The sequence below is a fragment of the Gorilla gorilla genome, chromosome 4, assembly GCF_029281585.2.
Source record: "Gorilla gorilla gorilla isolate KB3781 chromosome 4, NHGRI_mGorGor1-v2.1_pri, whole genome shotgun sequence".
NCBI lineage: Eukaryota > Metazoa > Chordata > Mammalia > Primates > Hominidae > Gorilla > Gorilla gorilla.
The window spans coordinates 103,696,731-103,718,035 of record NC_073228.2 but is presented as its reverse complement, the minus strand read 5'-3'; the positions used below and the strand labels follow the sequence as shown (position 1 = coordinate 103,718,035).

The 21,305-nt window shown below is 34.2% G+C and overlaps 1 protein-coding gene across 9 annotated transcripts in view; it reads right to left on the bottom strand.

Annotated features, from left to right (window-relative positions):
* The window catches only part of LOC101146628 (putative inactive beta-glucuronidase-like protein SMA3), a 244,541-nt gene that overhangs the window by 63,953 nt on the left and 159,283 nt on the right, over window positions 1–21,305 (bottom strand). For 3 of the 9 annotated variants that reach the window (XM_055387291.2, XM_063706675.1, XM_055387290.2), the window contains one exon: window positions 16,828–16,995. The exons of 5 other annotated variants lie outside the window; for them this stretch is intronic. The gene's annotated coding sequence lies outside the window, so the exon portion shown is untranslated. Of the gene's footprint in view, window positions 1–3,301; window positions 3,457–16,827; window positions 16,996–21,305 lie in introns of those variants that run through there. One more of the 9 variants, XM_063706669.1, reaches the window with a different exon arrangement.

Sequence of the window (21,305 nt, the reverse complement as noted above, 5' to 3'; positions counted from 1 at the left end):
AAAAAGTTAAAAATTAAAAGTTTATAAAGTGAAAAAGTTTCATTAAGTGTAGGTTAATTTATTATTGAAGAAAGAAAGTTTTAAAAATAAATTTAGTGTAGGCTAAGTGTACAGTGTTCAGTAGTATACAGTAATGTAATAAGCCTTAACATTCACTCGTCACTCATTCACTGACTCACCTAGTGGAATTTCCAGTCTTACAAGCTCCTTTCCTGACAACTACTTTATACAGGTGTACCATTTTTTAAAATCTTTTATACTGTATTTTTACTGTGTCCTTTTAGGTTTATATATGTTTAGATATACAAATACTTTGTATTGTGTTACAATTGCCTTTAGTCTTCATTATATTTATATGCTGTACAGGTTTGTCACCTGGGAGCAATAGGCTATATCATATAGCCTAGGTGTATAGTAAGCCTAGGTACGTAGTAGGCTATACAATCTAGGTTTGTGTAAGTACACTCTACAGTGTTTATAAAATGAAGAAGTCCCCTAACAAAATAATGCATTTCTCAGAATGTATCCCCATTGTTGACACATGACTATATATGCATAAAAATAATTTTAAATGAACTATAATTGTGTGACAGAGTATATTCTTCTTGGTCAACTGGAAATGTTAACAAATTAATATAATATTATTTATCTAATTTAAATTCTATTTCAAACAGTGACAATATCAAGATTTTGCCTCATCTTAAACCCAGTAACATGTTAAGACAGTCATTGGAAGAATATGTATGTATAACACAAGGCTTAGCAAGCAAAAACACTGCTGAATACATATTGCAGTTATTAATATTTGTCTACTAAGTGACAGGAAGTTTAATTTTTCTCATTTTTTCCCTAAAATTTCTTTTCATTTTGATTCTTTGTTAGTACTCACACAAGCAAAAAGATGCTCTTTGTGGTGGTCTTGACTTTGTTACAGTGTTAATAATTCATTCAAATCAATTCCAAAATCTTCTGATCTCACCCTTTATTATCTGTAGGCATCCCTGATGTATGCTACTGAACTGTAAGAGCAGATATGCAGGCTGGGTGCAGTGGCTCATACCTGTAAACTTTGGGAGGCCAAGGCAGAAGGATCACTCTAGCCCAGGAGTTTGAGACCAGCCTGGACAATGTAGGGAGACTCCATCTTTAAAAATAATTAAAAAATTAGCCAGGTGTGGTGACATGCACTTATTGTCCCAGCTTCTTGGGAGGCTGAGGTGGGAGGATTGCCTGAGCCCAAGATGTCAAGACTCCAGTGAGCCCTGATCACACCACTGCACTCCAGCCTGGGAGACAAAGGGAGATCCTGTCTTAAAAAAAAAAAAAAAAAAAAAAAAAAAAAAGCGGATATGTGTGACATAGTAAGTGGGAAGACAGTCCCAGCTAAGTAAAGCTCTGAAGCAACAACCACTGAGAGTAAAGAATGCACTTAAAAGATACGCAGTCTACAAGTTCCCTCCTGTCTTTTAATAAATATTTTTATGAATATGTCGGAGTTGTACATAGTTATGGGGTACATGTGATTTTTGATACATATGTACAATGTAGAATAATCAAATCAGGATAATTAGAATATCCATCAGGTCAAGAATTTATCTTTGCTTTGTGTTGGGAACATTACAATTATTCTCATTAGCAATTTTGAAACCTACATAATTTCTCCACTTTACTATTAAATACTAGAATGTATTCTATTTAACTGTATTTTTGTATCCATTAACCAATTTCTCTTCATCCCTCTCCCATTCCCTTCCCAGCCTCTGATGCCCACCATTCTATGCTTTACCTCCATGAAATCTACTTTTTCAGTTTTCACGTAGTAACGAGAACATGCAGTATTTGTCTTTCTGTACCTGGCTTATTTCACTTAACATGACACCCAGTTCCACCCATGTCCCTGCAAATGACAAGATTTTATCCTTGTTTATAGCTAAATAGTATTCCATTGTGTACACATACTACATTTTCTTTATCCATTCATCCACTGATAGACACTTGGGTTGATTCCATTGCTTGGCTATCGTGAATAGTTCTGCAATAAACGTGGTAGTGCAGACATATCTTCTATATACTTATTTCCTTTCTTCTGGAGGTATACTCAACAGTAGAACTGCTGGATCATATGGCAATTCTATTTTTAGTTTTCTGAGGAACCTCCATACTGTTTTTCAAAATGAATGTACTACTTTACATTTCCACCAACATTATGTAGTTGTTCCCTTTCTCTGCATCCTCACCAATATTTGTTATTTTTTGTCTTTTTGATAATAGGCTTTAAACTGGGGTGAAATAATATCTCATTGTGTTTTTGATTTGTGTTTCCTTGATGATTAGTGATGTTGAGAATTTGTTTATATGCCTGTTAGCCATTTATATGTGTTCATTTGTGAAATGCATATTTGAATCTTTTACCCATTTTTAAATTGGGTTGATTTTGGCTAATGAGTTGCTTGAGTTCTTTACATATTCTGGTTATTAATCTCTTGTCAAATGGATAGTTCACAAATATTTTCTTCCATTTTGGAGGATTTATCATCATTTTGTTGATTGTTTCCTTTGCTGTGCAAAATTCTTTTCAGCTTGATGTAATTTCATTTGTCTATTTTGGCTTTTGTGGCCTGTGCTTGAGATTTTACCCCCAAAAATCTTTGCCTGGCTAAATATCCTGAAGTGTCTCCCCAATGTTTTCTTCTAGTGGTTTCATAGTTGCAGTATATGAAATCAACATACAAAAATCAGTGGCATTTCTATACACTACAAGAAATCAATCTGAAACAAACAAACAAACAAACAAACGGCTAGACATGCTGACTTACATCTGTAATCCTAGCACTTTGGAAGGCCAAGGCAGGAGGATCTCTTGAAGCCAGGAGTTTGAGACCAGCCTGAGCAACACAGCAAAACCCCATCTCTGCAAAAACTTTTTTTTCTAATTATCTAGGCACGGTTGCATGCACCTTTAGTCCTAGCTACTCAAGAGGCTGAGGCAGTAGAACACCTTGAGCCTAGGAGTTTAAGGCTGCAGTGAGCCATGATGATGTATAACTCTAAAGCTAACTGTATCTGTAAATGACTTTCTAGGACTCCTTTTGTAAAAAGTGTACAATCGCTTGACTTAGGATTAGTATCCTCCAGAAGGTGAACTATTTAAGTTACTAATTTATTCACACTTGTTTAGAAAATGTGTGTGTGTAAAATGGTGGATGTACATAATGATTATATAAAGTAAAGAAATATCAGGAAAAATAAGCAAGGAAAAATTGTGCTTTTAATATTTGCATACTGTAGGCATATTTAATTTTCTTTTTCTTCTTGATTGGAGTCTTGTGTGTGTGTTTCCCGACGTGCACTTTTGTTTTATTCCTCAGGTGTATGCCAGCTGCTGGGTTGATAAGACTATCAAACTGCAACTTGCAATTAAATTTCAGGCATGAGAAAGGAAGTTACAAAGGAATCCTAGAGGAATGAAAAGATTCAACAAATCTGAACAAACAAATTACTATAATTAGCTAATGGACAACCACAATTTTTTATGCAAATATAACACTTCAGTGTATACCCGTAGCTTGTCTTCCATTCTCTTACGCGGTATGGAGTTCTAAAATCTTACCATGAAATTCACAAGTAAAATAAGCCTTTGTAGTATTTATCAATTAATAGTAGATTTATTTTTTATCAACTAATACTAGAATAATATTTATCAACTAACATTTATTGTAATTTATCAACTAATACTAGAACAGACTGCTTCTAAATGCATCTTCACTATGTCTTCAAACACTTACAGCGCATATCTCATATTTTAACCTCTTTAATGTCCATGCAGCTAGGGAAGTATTTGCCTAAAACCATATTTGACGATTTAAAGATCAATTTCCTCATGTTATCCAAAGGCTTATGAAATTCATTCAGACATATTTTTTATATCCTAGGATGGATTACTTAGAATTCCACATGTTAATAATCTAGATAGTAAATAGAGTAAACAAGTGATAAGTCTTTCTTCTTTTAATTTCCACTGACGTGAGTGTGGGAAAGTTTGAGATTTTCTCTTTATGTTTATTAGTCCACTGGGTTTCTTTACATTCTTCATAGCCCTTGCTAGCTTCTTTTGGAATGTTTCTATTTTTCATGTTAAATTGCAAGAGGTTTTAAAATATTATCTATATTATTCGATCATCAGTTTTAGACATTTCAAATAGCTTTTATCAATCTATTTTTATACTCATTACAGTAAATCCAGGCAATAAAGCAATTTGAATAGAATTGCCTTTTCTTGAATAATGAGAATATAAAGAATACTGCTTGTTGGCTGCTGAATAATCTGCATATTATAAAGAGTCAGGATCAAAATATGTAATCTACAATACGCATTTTTAATATGTGAATGTGGATTGTAAGCAGAATCACCTTTAGAGACAGAAGAGAGGGTCCATGCCCTGGGCTTTATGCTCTAGGAATCTCACTGTCACCCTCCTTCAGCTGAACCCTTCCCCATGGAGTAAGGAGTCCCTCCCTATGTCCAGAACAGCTGCCAAACCCAAGCCTGACATCTCCTTCTAGCCCATACTCTGGGCATTTGTGATCTTGGTGTTTGCTGTCCAAATTGTCCCAAGTACTATTTCAAGGCCTAAGCAGGCCTCTTCCCTGAAACCATGCTAAAGAAAGGCTGTGCCGCAGATGAGGGCACTTCCAGTTTTGCAGAATGGCCACATAGAGGTGGATAGAGGTTGGATTTGAGGCCCTGACAGTGCAATGGAGCTGGGAGTATAAAGAAGAGAGTGTAGGCCTGGGTTAGGGCTTGAGGGATATCCTTACACCACCATTTCTTTGGTGAAAATTACAGGGCTTAGAATTTGAAAAATTCCAAGAATTTCAAATTCTAAGACCCATTTCCAGGTCATTATGAAGACATCAATTCATTTTATTGTATACTTTATTACTTTAATATATAACATTTAAATATGTACTCATTTGGGTTGTTAAGTTCAATTTATACCTACAATTCTACTATACCTATCTCTAGATAATAGATTTTCTTCTCAACATATGGTATTTTAGTTTGTTGGAATTCCAAACGTTATAATTAATTAACTCAACTGCAAGTCCGATGATTAGACTTGTGAATTCTCTGAAATATTTAAAGAAAACCGAATTATAATATTACACAGGTTTTTTCAGAAAATTTAGAAGGGGACACTTCCAAGTTTATTTTATAAGAATATAATAAGAATTATATTGTTTTTATAAGAATATAAAATATTGCATAAGAATATTTATAAGACTAGAATAAGAATTATATTTATTTAGAAAAATGAATATGATGTGAAAATTTTACAATGATAAAGTATTTTTAAAATTTTTACCAATATCTCTCCCCATAGGGAAAAATCTAAATTTCAAGCATGAACAAAGGTCCACTTAGAGAGGGACCCTCTAGCATTGCAACTCAGTTTTGAAGAGGTGGTACTCAGGTGGCGCTTGCCTCTCAGGAGAGGGCCCATAGCACTGGAATCCAAGGTCTGAAAGAGGAGACACTGCTGCTAAGGAACAAACCACTTTTTCGGTGGGGATCTAGGTCCCTAAGAAGAGAGTACTGCTGCTATGCCAGCAAGTAGAAACTATAGTTGCCACTGAGGGGACTCTGGAGTTCTGTTTACAGAAACTTTGAGCTTCTATGAGTCTTCCAGGAAAAAAAAAAGGGGGGCGGGGTGGTGGTGGAAAGTAGTCCCTCTCACCTTATTGTTTGTCATGCTCAGACAAACATAGCTTGCAGAGTCCAATTTCCAGCATCACACACAGAATAGAGAAGGTTAAATACGTAAAAAAAAGGCAATAAGTTAATAACTAACAAAACATATGGAGGAACTAGGATACTCACAACAATGGTGAAAAAAGAACAATGTTGAAGGATTTAGAATAACTGATTAAAAGACTTACTATAAAGCTATATAATCAAGAAAGCAGGTTATTGACATAAGGCTAGATATTTTAATAAATTAAACGAAATAGTCCAGAAACAGACCAAGGCATATATGGTATTTTTATTTGGATAATGTATGTGAAAAGTTGAATCTCAATCTCCCTCTCTTTTTTTTTTTTTTTTTTTTGAGTCGGAGTTTTTGCTCTTTTGCCCAGGCTGGAGTATAAGGGTATGATCTCCGCTCACTGCAACCTCTGCCTCCTAGGTTCAAGCGATTCTCCTGCCTCAGCCTCGCGAGTAGCTGGGGTTACAGGCACCCGCCACCATGCCCAGCTAATTTTTGTACTTTTAGTAGAGACGAGGTTTCGCCATGTTGGCCAGGCTAGTCTCAGGCTCTTGACCTCAGGCGATCCACCCGCCTTGGCCTCCCAAAGTGCTAGGATTACAGGCATGAGCCACAGCGCCCGGCCCTCAACCCCTACTTTACACCTTACACAAAAAGTAACTTGAGGTGGCTTATATAGCTGGACTTAAAAATTAAAACTAAATAAAGCTTCTAATATTTTCAAGACCTAGAAATAGGCAAATAGTTCTTAGAGAGGAAACAAAAACCATCTTAACTATAAAATTAAAAGATAATTAGTTGGACTTCTTCAAATTTAAAAAAATGGATGAATCAAAGGGTTCTGTTAAGATATGAAACTGCAGGTCATAGACTGGTACAATGTTTGCAATACATATATCTGACAAAGAACACTTTTCAGAACATATAATGAAAGTTTACAACTAAGCAAACAAATAACAAAGAAAACAACCAATTGAAAAATGGAAACAGACTGCAAGGGAGAATTCACAACAAAAGATACAGGAATGGGTAATGGACACAGGAAAGACCTTCAAGAAGATTAGCCATAAGGAAAATGTTAATGAAAATCTCAGTGAGTTACCATTTCATGTTTACCGAATTCACTAAAATTTAAAAGACTGACTACCCCAAATATTGGTGAGAACAGGACACAGATCCACTGGAGCTCTCATACATTGCTGGTAGGTGTATAAAATGGCAAAATTATCTTGAAAATTATTTGTCATTTTCTCATAGAGTTAAATATAAATCAAAGCTACAAAACAGAAATTCTACTCCCGGAATCCATATAATGGCTACTCCACTAGCGATTCTTCTGTATAGCAGATGCTTTTGAGTGTTCTGGGGCTTGTAATGTGGGATTCCACCAAAAATGTACAGGAATATTTATACCTGCCTTATTCTTAATAGCGGAAAACTTGAGAAACAATTAAATTTCCAGTGCATTTCACTTAATGTAAATTTTACCTTAATTAAAATAAAGATTTTAAACAAAAGTAAGATCTCATTACAAATATGAACTCTGACTACCTCTTCTTGATTCTTATCCAGGCCACTAAGATATTTCTTCTTCATACAGAAAAACATTTTCTTATTGCTGATAATCTTATTCAAAATCAATTCAATGTTGTTAAAGGACAGTTACCCATGAAATTACTTAAATATTTGTCATAAATGAGAGGGAAAGAAGTAATATGGACATTTGAGTTACTTCAGCTGTACCAATTTTATTCCAATTTCACCTTGTTCAATCCTGATATGAAGTTGTCAGATTGAAGTCTGAGAATAAAAAATCTGTAGATCCCTCTTAGCAGATTAAAAAGTGGGTGTGTAGCCATCATAACAGCAGGAAACAACCTTAAATTGGACCAGCATCCACCCAATAAATGATTGCTGGAGAATCTGGACCACTGGAGCACTCATTAGATGAGTCTGAATTTGTCAAGATGGATTTCTTTCATTAAAAAAAAAAAAACTCGGGATTTTCGCATGATGTTCATCAAGTATATTGGCCTGAAATGTTTTGTTGTGTCAGGGACATGGATGAAGCTGAAAACCATCATTCTCAGCAAACTGACACAGGAACAGAAAACCAAACACCTCATGTTCGCACTCATAAGTGGAAGTTGAACAATGAGAACACAAGGACACAGGGAGGGGAACATCACACACTGGGGCCTGTCGGGGGGTGGGGGCCTAGGGGAGGGATAGCATTAGGAGAAATACCTAATGTAGATTACGAGTTGATGGATGCAGCAAACCACCATGGAACATGTATACCTTTGTAACAAACCTACACGTTCTGCACATGTATCCCAGAACTTAAAGTATAATAATAAAGAAAAAGAAAAAGAAAAAGTTAGGCTGGGCGCAGTAGCTCATGTCTGTAATCCCAGCATTTGGGAGGCCAAGGCGGGCAGGTCATCTGAGGTCTTCGAGACCAGCCTGGCCAACATGGTGAAACCCCGTCTCTAATAAAAACACAAAAATTAGCCAGGCATGATGGCTCACACCTGTAATCCCAGCTACTTGGCAGGCTGAGGCAGGAGAATCGCTTGAACCTGGGAGGCAGAGGTTGCAGTGAGCCGAGATTGTACCACTGCACTCCAGCCTGGGTGACAAGAGCAAAACTCCATCTCAAAAAAATAAAATAAAATAAAATAAAATACAAACATTCCCTCCCCTCCCAGCCAAAGAAAGGAACAGCATAAAATTAACCTAATGCTCCGGAACAACATGCACAGACATCTACCATGTATTTACTGAAGGTAGAATGGGTTTGAGAAGTAAAAATGGGTAGTTATCCTTTCTCATTCTTGTTTCTTCTTTCAAGTAACCCTGGCTGAGCCCTCAGTTCTGGACAAAAAGTGTGGAAATATTTTCCATTAAATATAAATCCCACCTCGAGTTCAATAATTCAAATCATTTTTTCTTCTTCTTAACAACCCTCATAATTCTTAAAAGCATCTGTTATACAGAAAAATCCCTAATTGAGTTTCCATGTGGAAAGATATCTAAAAACTCACTGGGAACACACGCATTATTATAGCAAAAATTGCACTGCGTAAATACTGGTCAATACTAACAACTTATAAAACACTTAATTTATCTAAAAACATATAATTAAAGGTGCCCATATTGAAGTTTGGAGGAAAAAAATCCTAGTCCCTGGAAATTTTCTCTGTTTTAATCCATTAAGGCTTTAGTATTTTCTGAAATAATGTAATTATTTTCAAGGGATATAGAACATTTTTAAGATTTTAAAAATTGGAGAAATCGTAGAATCAAAGCAAACTCATGTAAATCTCTGTTCAGGTGGGGAAGGATAACAAAGCATAATTCAGAATTGAAAGGAACAGCATTCACAATTAAATGAGTTAAAATTTATTACTTTTTGGAAATTTATTTTAAAAAATAACCACATACTTGAAGAGTCCCAGGGAAGTGAGAAATCTTGATGAAAAATCTTCATAATAAAACTGTCTCTATGGATAATATTACCTTCTTCTGACTTCCCTTGTTAAATACTTAATATTATGCCACTTTCTGCTCAGTGCAAAAATTTAAAATTTCTTCAAAGAAATAGGATAATATACAGCACATGCAGTTGCTTAAGGCATTTATTCATCTCCTCAAAACAAGGTAGAAGGGGGCATACAAATATATATCATGTTAACGTAACAGGAAAATATATCTAAAATTTGGCAAGTAAATTAAGGGTACTTTAGATTGGAACTTTATTTTCACTATGAGTTAACAAAAAAATTTTTAATAATGAGTAAACAACAGATTACATTACATTTCCAAGAAATGAAATTTTACTGAAAGACTGAAAACATATATCCCAATTATCATCAATAATTATGCTAAGATATTATACCTTGTATAAAAAATCTCCTATATCCCATAAATATAAACACCTATCATTTACCCATAAATTAAAAATATACAAAATGATGCTATAGGTAAACCTGATAAACTGTGATATTAATATTGGATAAAAATTTACCTTATTTATTTATTGGAGATGATTATTTAAATGTATTCATTTTAGAATTTTGTACATATTTATTGACTCTAAATATGTCTTTCCAAAATAAAGGCTAGGTAATGATTCTCTATTTCAGTGGTACCAAATGCACACTTAAATTCCATGAACATGTACTGCACACTTATAAAATGTTGAGACATACTCAAGATTCAATAAGAAGACCAATTACTTAAAAAAAAGCCTTTAAATCACATATCAAAAAAATTCTACTTCTGTACACAATAGCTGATATATTCATGTACTAAAGCCAATGACAAGCACTTTGCAATTTTTTTACTTAATCTTTAAAGCAATGTCATTATGTAGGTTCTTATTCTATACCAATTTTGTTGATGAATAAACTGAAGCTTGAAAGTTGTTAAAAGCTGCTCAAGGATAAGACTAGTGGGAGATAAAGGTGAGATTCAAATCCAGATCTTTGTTATTCTCTGCATTAGTTTTCTACTGCTGCTATAAAAAATTGTCACATATTTACTGGGTTAAAATAATACAAATCTTATAGTTCTGTAGGTTTAAATTCCTGCATGTGTCTCAGCAGGTTAAAATAAAGTTGTTAGCAGGACTGTGTTACTTTCTTGGCGTCCTAGGAGAAACTGTTTCTTTGTTTTTTTTCTGCTTCCATAGAGTGAACACATACATTCTTTGGACTTCTGGCCCCCTTTGCTTTTTTCTGACTTGTATTTTGTAGCCACATCTCTCTCTGACTCCCCAATTCTGCTTTTTTCTTCTACTTGTGAGAACACTTGTGATTATTCAGGATAATCTTCCTATTTTAATGTCAATGAATTAGCAACCTTAATTCCATCTGCAACCTTAATTCCCCTTTGCCATGTAATGTAACATATTCATAGTTCCAGGAAGTGGAATATAGACATCGTTGGAGAGGCCATTACTATGCCTACCATACTTGAAACCATTCTCTTAATCATTATACACAGTGCTTCTTGACCTAGCCCATATGTGGTAATGGTGACACTTGTAAAATGATACTAAGGGATTTCCCATTTAAGATGCAAGAAAACATGATAGTCATTTCTTGATTGTCTTTAAGTTATCTTCAGATAGGTTTTAAGCCTTGGTCAACTTAAATTTTCTACTAAAAACCTTATTTCACAAATCAAATATTTTTTTCTCTTTACAAGTATTAAAAGGAAGGAGACAGAAAGATGCTCAAATAGTCACCCACAGCGGGTAGACTAAGTGCAATTTTCAGTATGAACAAGGTCCTATTTCTAAGAAAAGACTCACTAGGGTTTCACCTCTCTAATGTTCATTTCTGGATTATTCGTGTAGACACCCTTCTATAAAGTAGTTCAAATAAATATAAATATACCCAGTAGGCAGACCTGTATAAGTAAAAACAGAAAACTCCATATCATAGGGATATGCACAAAGAATACAAGTTTGTATGGTGCAGCCATGCTACAGTAGAGAAATGGGATTTGTGAAAATACATTGTGCCATCAAAAAATAAATCAAGTTGTCGTAATAAAAGAAAATGCCATTTGAGTAGCTCTGCTTTAATTTTATGTTAACTGTACATGAAAAAGAGATGTTTAAGTTTTAAAAATTGAATTGTGAAATGAAGTGTAATAGTATCATAGAAGATTGAGAGCTGAATATTCAGAAATTATCTAGCCAATTCAAATTCCTAAGTATTACAGTGTTTATTGTACTTGCTGGATGATTTCTGCATGTAAAATTAAGTGTTATAAGAACGTGTTAAATTCTAGGAGAAGTAATAATTGTCAAACACAATCAAAAACGAACTTGAAAATATTTATCATGTGGTATGGTTAAGGAGAACCTGATGATGTAAACCAGCACGCCTAAATTAGCTATGTGATATTGAACCACTGCAGAACTTCTCTGTCCCCTGTTTACTACCTGTAAATGTAGGGCGTTAGACTTTAGGGGTTCTCAAACATCAGTATGCCTCAGAATCACTAATAAAGCTTGTTAGCACCCAGACTGCTGGTCTCCAGCCCTAGAATTTCTATCACAGCTCTGGAGTGGGGCTCAGAAATCCACATTTTTAACAAGTTCTCTAGCGATGATGATGCTGATGCTGCTAATCAAAGGCCTCTCTTGAGGCGTAGCAATAAATTAGTGAATTCTTTCAGTGCTTGGTAGAAGGCATCAGAACCAGTGCATATGCATTATCCTCCGACCCTTTCTTTCCCTTTGTCCCTTCTCTAGGTGATTCTTGTGGTCTTTCATACTCTTCTAAGAATCAGTGGCTGATGTGATCATTTTAGCAAAATAGTTATTTAAGTCTACGTTCATACTTGAATTATTTGTGGAAATATTTTCAAAGAAAGGAAAAGAAAAAGAGAGAGAAAAGACAAAATTTTCATTTGCACAGAGTTCTTACCATATGTGCCTTGAACTGTGATAGATGACAAATGAAAACTGTAAGAACTATAAAAATTCTACTATAAAAAGTTTAATAGGTGACTGAATGCCATAAGAAGGACAAATGTAATAGTGACAGAAAAGAAACAGAAGAAAGCAGATCTTAGAGTAATTAAGAAATTTACTTCATCTTCCTTAAAAAAGAAAGTGTGTGACAAGCAAGGATTAGCTGGAAAACTCTGGAAGTTCCAAATTCAAACAGCAAACCAATTGAATAAAATGCACAAAGCATCTTAGAAGCAACTTAATGACACTGTATAAATGGCAATAGTCATCACGATAGGAACATTGCAAATGACACACACCGAACCCTCTCAAAGTCTCATTCTGGTTTCAAAAAATGTGGTCTCTATGGCAGCTCCTTAACAACTGTGCATCTGCTATGCATTAGCACTCTAAGGTGAGTCTCAATGGAGCACATAGTGATCTGCAGAGCCCCCTGAAAACGCGACTGATTTGAAGTCTGAAAATATCTAACGTATAGTGAGTAAACAGTCCTCAACTTCTACCATTTGTAAGGGGCAGAAATACCAAAATATGCTTCCAATTGATGAGTCAAGTATGAGAAAAAGTACTGTATTTATTTGAATGGAAAAATTCTTAAGTTTTCATCCTAAGTGGGGAAGAAGAAAATAATGACAATGTTGTAAACAAGATGAACTCGATACAATAATGCAGCCCTAATGAATTTTACATGTAAGACTTCTCCTTGACGTCGACAACCGAGTAGTCCTTCCAGTTGAAGCCCCCGTCCGTATAATAATTACATCCCAAGATGTTTTACACTCATGAGCTGTTCCCACATTAGGCCTAAAAACAGACGCAATCCCCGGACGCCTGAACCAAACCACATTCACCGCCACACGACCAGGAGTATACTTGTAGCATTCCTAAGATCACCATGGCAGCTTCTCATTAGTGTCTTTCTGTGGTTACCAAGCAATCTCAGTAACAAAATATTGTGCTGAAGTAGTAGGCCAAGCACATCAAGGCATGCAAACTTCTTCATTTTTAAATTACAAATTTAGAAAAATGCATTTGTGTAGACCCAGGAAAGAACCATTTCATGTATCAGGGAGTTTTCCAGATACATAAAGACCACTACACATTCTCTACAGTTTCCTCAGCCACATCTGTATGTTTAACTACAAATAGAAGAAAAGTTATGAAAGGAACATGGTGCTTCTTGAATTTAGGGTATTCTGGATAGAAGAGGCTTAAATGTCAATAGGGAGAAAAAAGAGAAACAGTTCTGTAGAAATGAAGGAATAAAAGTTTATGAAAATTGTCTAAATTTTTTCTAATTGTCTACAATTGTGTAACAATTTTCTGATGTGTAAATAATTAATGCATCACTTAAATAACGTGACAAAAAACTTTAAATAGTTGAATTATTAGCAATCATCGACTTCAATCCCTTGGGAATAACATCCAACGGCTTGACTTAAATTATGAATGAGTTATATCTATTTATTTATTTATAGTCTCATTTATTATTTTCCAGTAATCACATTCTAAAATAATCTGTGAATGGTACACACCATGAAGTTGATTTAAATCCTCCTGTGAAAGGAGGAAGTTTAATATATATAGTAAATTCTATAATTAGGGAATATTATAATTTTAATACTTAACATTTTAATGGCTAACTTCCCTTGGGATTCCCTTCCAATTCCCCTTGGTTATTCCTGAATCTCAATAAAGGTTAGACCCATGCCCAGAAAAATATACTCATCTTATTTCACTCTAGTCTTACAGTCTACTTGCTGATGTCATCCTGCTACTGCCCATAACCTAGTTGCTTTAGTGCTCTGGGAAAAATGATCCTTCCCCACAACTGTTGCCACCTACAACTGTTTAAGTGTGCACCAACACACATCCATATTCTCTTTCAGTATCTCTCATATTCTACCACTGTGTATATCCATGTATTCACTGAACTCCCTGAGAGTTTTCATACTAATTTAAACTCAACTGGTAATCAACTCATTAAACTCTTTTTACCCTGCCAGCCTAATTCTTTTGATTCCTTTACTTCCCAGCCTCTACTACATTTTGTCTTTGCCTGTAGGAGGATTTTAATTGCAATGGCAGTCACATCACCTTCATCGTTCTTCAATATTACTCTCTCTTTTCTAGGAAACCCCTATTAGTACTTATAGTTTACAAATCAGGCATTCATATATAACATAACATCCTGTAAATCAAAATATCAAAGTTCTTTGGAAGTAGCAATTTTCTCTTTTTGGAGGAGAAAAGTGAAGGAGTTCAATGTGTCTAGAAGATGAAACTGAGCAGAACATACCTGATGTTCTAATGGAAAAAGAAACTATCAAGTCTGAACAAAAATAGATATAAAACTTCCACCTTCCTTCAGCTTAACAAGGGTAAAGTGAGTTCTGAACACAAAGACAAAGCACAATGGATTATCTCAAGTTTTATCTGAAGTGGCGAGGAGATGTTACTCAATAATGAAAATGTGGCAAATCTACTACAAATGATTACCAAGAAAGAAGATAACAAATGTTCAAAATATGGTTTTGTTGTTCCAATATAAAGTAAAAAAAAAAATCAAAGTATTACACATTAAAGTTGCCCCACCATATCTTGAGTTACTCATAGGTGGATTCACCCAACTGCAGATTAAAAAAATTTGCAAAAGAAATGTATTTGTACTGAACATGTAAAGACATTTTTCTTCTCGCTATTCTCTAAACAATAGCGTGTAACAATGACTTACATAACTATTACATTGTATTAGGTATTATAAATAATCTAGGGATTATTTCAAATATACTTGAGGATATGCATAGGCTATATGCAAATACTATGCCATTGTATATCACAGACTTGAGCATCTGTGAATTTTGGTATCCAAGAGAAGTTCTGAAACCAATCCCTCACAGATACCAAGGGATAACTGTAATATTGTGTATTATTATACTTAGTTCATATAAACTCTTCAGTTAATATTATAACTATTCATGTAATTATCATTATACATAAAAACATAAAATTAATTATTAGTGGCTTAGTTCTGACAGTTATAGAAATAAAATATTTTTCATATATTAGATCAGTATTATGTAGAAATATTTGGTGAATACATTATTAGATGGCATTTGTCACAAATTAAAATCCAAGCAGGTTTCCAACTATAAAAGATATGTCAATGTGCTTTGAGATTATTATTTTATCATGTTATTTCCAAAAATTTGATGATTAACAGAAGTGTTAATAATTTGTCATCACAAATAGAAGTAAATATGCTAACTTTCTAATTAGTAACATATCCAACTCAGACTTTTCGAAGATCATTAAGTTAACTTCACAAATAGGTCTCCTGATAGATATATGCAGTAGCTGGATATGTGGATGGCTAAACTGGGGTGAAAACTGCATCCATAGAAAAATAATATCAAAGGCTTTATTTTAATTTTTTTGAGACAGGGTCTCACTCTGTTGCCAAGGCTGGAGTGCAGTTGTGCTATCTCAGTTCACTGCACCCTCTGCATCTCAGACTCAAGCAATACAACCGTCTCAGACTCCTGAGTAGCTGGACCACAGGCGTGTGCCATCACACTCAGCTAATTTTTTTTTTTTTTTTTTTTTTTTTTTTTTTGTAGAGACTGGGTTTCGCCATGTCACCCTGGCCGGTCTCAAAATCCTGGACTCAAGTGATCAACCCGTTTCAGCCACCCAAAGTGCTAGGATTAGAGGCGTGGGCCAGCGCGCCTGTCCAGAAGGCTTTATTGTTAAAAATATAATTTAAATCTCTTTCAATACCTCAAAACTTCAGTATAAAATTGAATAGGAAGATTGTTCATATTACAGTAATTTAAAAATTAGAAACCAGTTAGATAAACAAAAGTGAAAGAAATTATTCAATATAAACTATTTTTCAAATTGAATTCAGAATAGGCCAGCCAATGAAATAACAGAGGCTATTTAAAATAAGAAACTACAAGGTAAGGGCAATAATGACAATGAAAAATCAGGCAATCTAGATGAGCTTCTGAAACAGAGAAAGGAGTAGGCTCTCCAAAAGAAACCCTAATTGTGGCCCACATGGCACTAAAGCCACATAGCTACGGTTTAAGGCAAGCCTATTTACTGTATTTTCTTATATCCTTTTCTTCCCAAATAATCATATTTCCCCCTCTTTGTAATTAAAATGGAGAAAAACTAACCTGGAAATTGATTACCTATGATTTCATTTCTTAAAATTGGCAATTTAAAAAAATTCTTCTGTGATGATATTAAGTAGTAAAATTTAGAATTTCTCCTCTATAAAACCAGTAACCACTTGGTATATGCTTTTTTAATCTTTATGTGGCTTTAACGAAGTTAGGTTAGTTTTCTGGCTCCCAATCGCCCATCAATAAAACGAGATATTATGTCTCCTTACATGAAAGATAGTTGTGTACCACCACATTAAAATTGATAAGATGTGCCAAGAGCTCTGGAGGAGAGCATGTCTAACTATGAAATATTCAGTATGATGTGGTAGGCACCTGAGTTTTCATTTTTAATAAAGTTGCTGACAAGAAACACCAATCAAGAAGACTATCATTTCATTGCCTCTTTTTATTTATTTGTTTTTTGTCAGGTTGAGAAAATGTCTTAAAAATAAATCAAACAAGGCTGGTATGAGTGCAGTAGTGTTTACCACTAGTTGATCACAACCAGTTTACAGACTTATTTGTTCCTTCTTCACTCCCACTGCTGCACTTGACTAGCCTAAAAACAGTAAGGAAATATAATAAACATGATTTAATTGATAAATATCCTTTATTTTAGTCATCTGAAGGCAACATTTTCAATGATTTTTTTTCCTCCCAAGTACATGTAATGGAAATTGGAAACAGTTAAGTATTAGTATACAATTTTATGAGTTCTGAAAATACAAAATACATATACTAAAATAAGTGACAAAATATGAGTTGGAATATGAGCACGATGAAGGTGTATGCAGAGTCTGGTGTAGCCAGTGCTCTGTGAAAGGCACCTCTTCAGTAGATACATGCTGGTTGACCAAAAACAGGACTATTGTTGTTCCTGCTATCCCTTTAACGCACATGTCATCAACTCTCAGCACACAAGCTGCATCCAGACAACAGAGCAGATTGACTGGGTCCACCAAAATGTCACTAAAACTTTGCATTAGTTGTAAACATTGAATAATTTCTTATTTAAAATACATATGTGGATTTCCGGTTTTTGTCGCTGTTGTTTTCATTTCTTCATGAGAATAATGATAAGGGGGAGACAGAGAAAGAGAGGCACGCTGGTACCTTTGGGAAGCATTCTACTTATAAATGGACAAGAATCGTCTAACATTATTTTTATCAGTTGCTGTTTAATATGATGCTTTTGTTGTTTTTCTCTCAACCAATCAGCATTATTTCCATTATCTGCCTATTCCAATGCATTGGGGTTTACAACTCTCATATTAATGTCGTCATGGAGAGATTAATGAAAAGATTAATTAGACAGAAAGCATAAAGATAGCTAATTTTGACTAATTTACCTATACTTTATTAACCTCAGTTTCCTTATTTTTAAAACAGTGACAATATCAATTTCAAAGGGTATTGAGAAGACTAGTTGGAAACAAATATTTAGAAATAAAATAGTAAAACCTCAAGAAATATTTACTACTAATTTTTTTTACTAAGATAAAAGGGCAGCAAAGAAGTAGATGGTTTCATTGATACAAAGAGTAAAAATCACCCCATAAGCCATGCATATAAGTCAAAATATTTATACATGTTTCATGAAAATAAAATTAAAGAATAATCCAAATCAGCCATATGAAATACAATTTCTTGAAGTAATATTTGGTAATCTCACAAGTAAAACAAAATACTTGGATTTACATTTGTATTTCATTTTATCATGTCAAATCAATATAATATTAGAAAAAAGTTTATAATCTTCAATATTTCAAGAACTACAATAATGTTATTTTTTATTTTTATATCAACCTTTTTCATATCACAAACATGAACAGAAGCATAGCAGATACTGCAAAATCAATCTCTAGAAAATATATTTAGATAGAACAACTTGGAATGAGGCAGTCCTTTGAGATAATCTAGTGAAATTTAATCTCAGAAACCCTAGATTCAGAGAGGTAGAGTAATTGATCTTAGGTAGCATGAGTTTTTGATAAAAGATCAGGAACTACAATCTAGACATACTGAAAACTTAAATATATGCAGTCCTCATTCTGCATGGTAGTGTGTGACCATAATAATTACAGGGCAATATGAAATCATGCAGGGTGATCTTAATACCTGTTCTGTGACTTTTAAAACTTTCTGTTAAAACATTAAAAATTCTCTTGATGTCAGTTATTTTTATAAGAAATGAAAAAATATAATTAATATTTGCTTAATGCACTGTATTTTAAAGCTTTAGAAACATTGAGAATTAAACTATTTTATTTCTTTGTAAATGACATAGCCAGAGTAGTTTGGACAGTGCTTATCTTTTTACCCTATTACTTATGATATGAAAAGGGAGAGAAAGCATCTTGCCTATGTCTTAACAAATTGTCATATTTCTTTCTAAATCTGGATCAGCTCCAGCATTCTATCCTTTGCCCTTCCAATTGCATGAAACATCTCCAAGTGTCCCTTTAAAGTGAAGGTTTTTTGTTTTTTGTTTTTTCTTTGTTGGTATCACTTTGTCTGAGCCTTCTTCATCCATTTTGTCACTAGCACTTTCCTCCTTTATATCTCAGAGATTTTTTTTTCTGCTGTGTTTCTTTGGAAGTATATCTAGAAGCTCTCAAATAGTGGCAGTGTCAATATTCCCATGGTCGGCTATTTTTTTTTTCTGAAATTCTACTTATGTTGATTCAAATTTCACTTCCAATGTTATCACTTTTCATTTATTTGCAATGCTTTTATCTTTCTTGGCCAATCCTCTATTTTCATTATCTCTTTTTGTAAAATGTCACAAGGATTTATCTCTGGGTGGTAAGGAGTCAATACAAGTACATGCTTTGCATCTGTGCATGAACTGAATAACATATATGTAGTGACAATCTCCCACAGACTTTGAAAAGGTGGTATGATTGGTCACTGATCATGAGGTAGATCTTCTATTGACACAATGATTTGTGGACTTAAGTGCTAGCAGCAAAGTTTGTACTTCATGCAATTACTTACACTTAATATACCACCGTAACTGAAATTTGAACTGTGCTGTTGGGGGACTGGTGTTATTTAACTAATCTGTAGTAACTAAATTTTGTACAAAGCAAAAACTACTTATATAAGAATAAGGTGTGATATGGTAAATCCAATTTCAATGAACACTTTTATGTATAAAAATTCTTTATGGTAAAATTATTTCAGTTGCTTGGGAAGTGGTCACATATTGAATTACTCATACATTTTTTCAACAATTAAAAAACTATTAAGTGATTGTAACATAATTTCTAGAAAGAAAACCCATCCCTGCCCTCACAGTACTTACACTGTTGTGAAGGAAACAGACAATAAATAAGATAAATAAGTTATAAAATGCAGATAATTATAACAGCAAAGGAAAAAATAAAGCAGGGAAGTATCACATAGTATCAGAGAGGTGAATAAAATTTTATGTAGGGTGATCAGGAATGATTTCACTGAGAATCTAGTTTTATTGTAAAGATTGAAGGGAAATTAGGAATTGAGACTTACGTACATCTTATGGAGGAGCATTCCCTGCAGAGTAAACAGCAAATTTTTAGTTGTGCATAGGCCTGAGTATTTGAGGAATAGGGAGGAAGTTAATAAAAGTGGATCAGTCAGTGAGTGGAAAGGTGGTAATTGGCAAGGGAAGAGTGGTCAGGGAGAGCCAGAATACACAGACCCTCAAATATCATACATACAGCTCTGGTTTTAGTCTAACTGAAATTACAAATGACGGCAAGGCTGGAGCACAAGAGTAGCATAGTATAAGAATAGCAGCACTTGGCTTCTTTCTTAAGCAGAGACAGAAGGGGGATCCAGGCAGAAGCAGAGAGTTAGTTCAGATTCCACTGGAATAATTCAGGGAAGAATTATGAGGCCTTGGACCACTGTGGTGGTCTTGAAATGATGGTAAATACTGTAGTTGAATTCTGTATATACTTTGAAATCATATTTTTTTTAGTATCACAAGGTGCTTGAATGACCCTCTAGAGTGGATTGAAAATAAATTTGAGATAATTATTGCCTGGAAGGAGGTAGAACCCGAAGACTAACCTTTTCTAAAGAAATGTGTCATCAACTGTGATAAATTAAAACAAAATCTAGTATCGCCACACAAAAAAAGCAAAGGCAGGTAAATGATTCTATTTTAGAGACTAAGATAAGAAGTAGCACAATAGCCTCTAGGAAGGCTACCATAACCTTACAGAATAAAATGCAATGTTGTGAGGCTGAGAGATTTTCCTTTCAAATGATTTTCTGATCAGCAAATTGAAGACTTAAGGGCCTAATGCATAAACAGAAGCTCCTGCCTTCAAGAGTCCCCTCATAGGCATGTGTGTGTGGTGGCGGGGGCGGGCGGGGGGTGTAAATTTGTATCTCCATCTCTCAACTAATTCCAGCATCCAGAGAAAAAGCTTTTCAACATTTCAGTATTTACATTTTCAACATGGAGCAGAAAATGTAACTGTAGTCCAATTGCCAATATATTATGTACTTTATACATAGATTTGCAAACAAATCTGAGTTATTTGTAGGGATTATATGTTTAACTAATAGCAAATGTTCTAAATTACATGTGATGGATTTGTTTAGTCAAATCTGTTTATTAGCTATTGTACTTGTGAGTAACCTTTATTTTCCCTTCTTGATACTCCCTGCCTTAATATACTTTACAGCTAACTTTTCATGATGTTCATTTTAATAAATTATTTTAAAGTAAATAAATAAATGCTGATTTTTATCAATCTAAGGTGACTCATCATTTATAATTTGTCATGCCAGATTGCATCAGACATTTCATACTGGCTTGGTGGAAAAGCACAACAAAATCCAAAGGATTCAACATCAAACAATTTATCACAA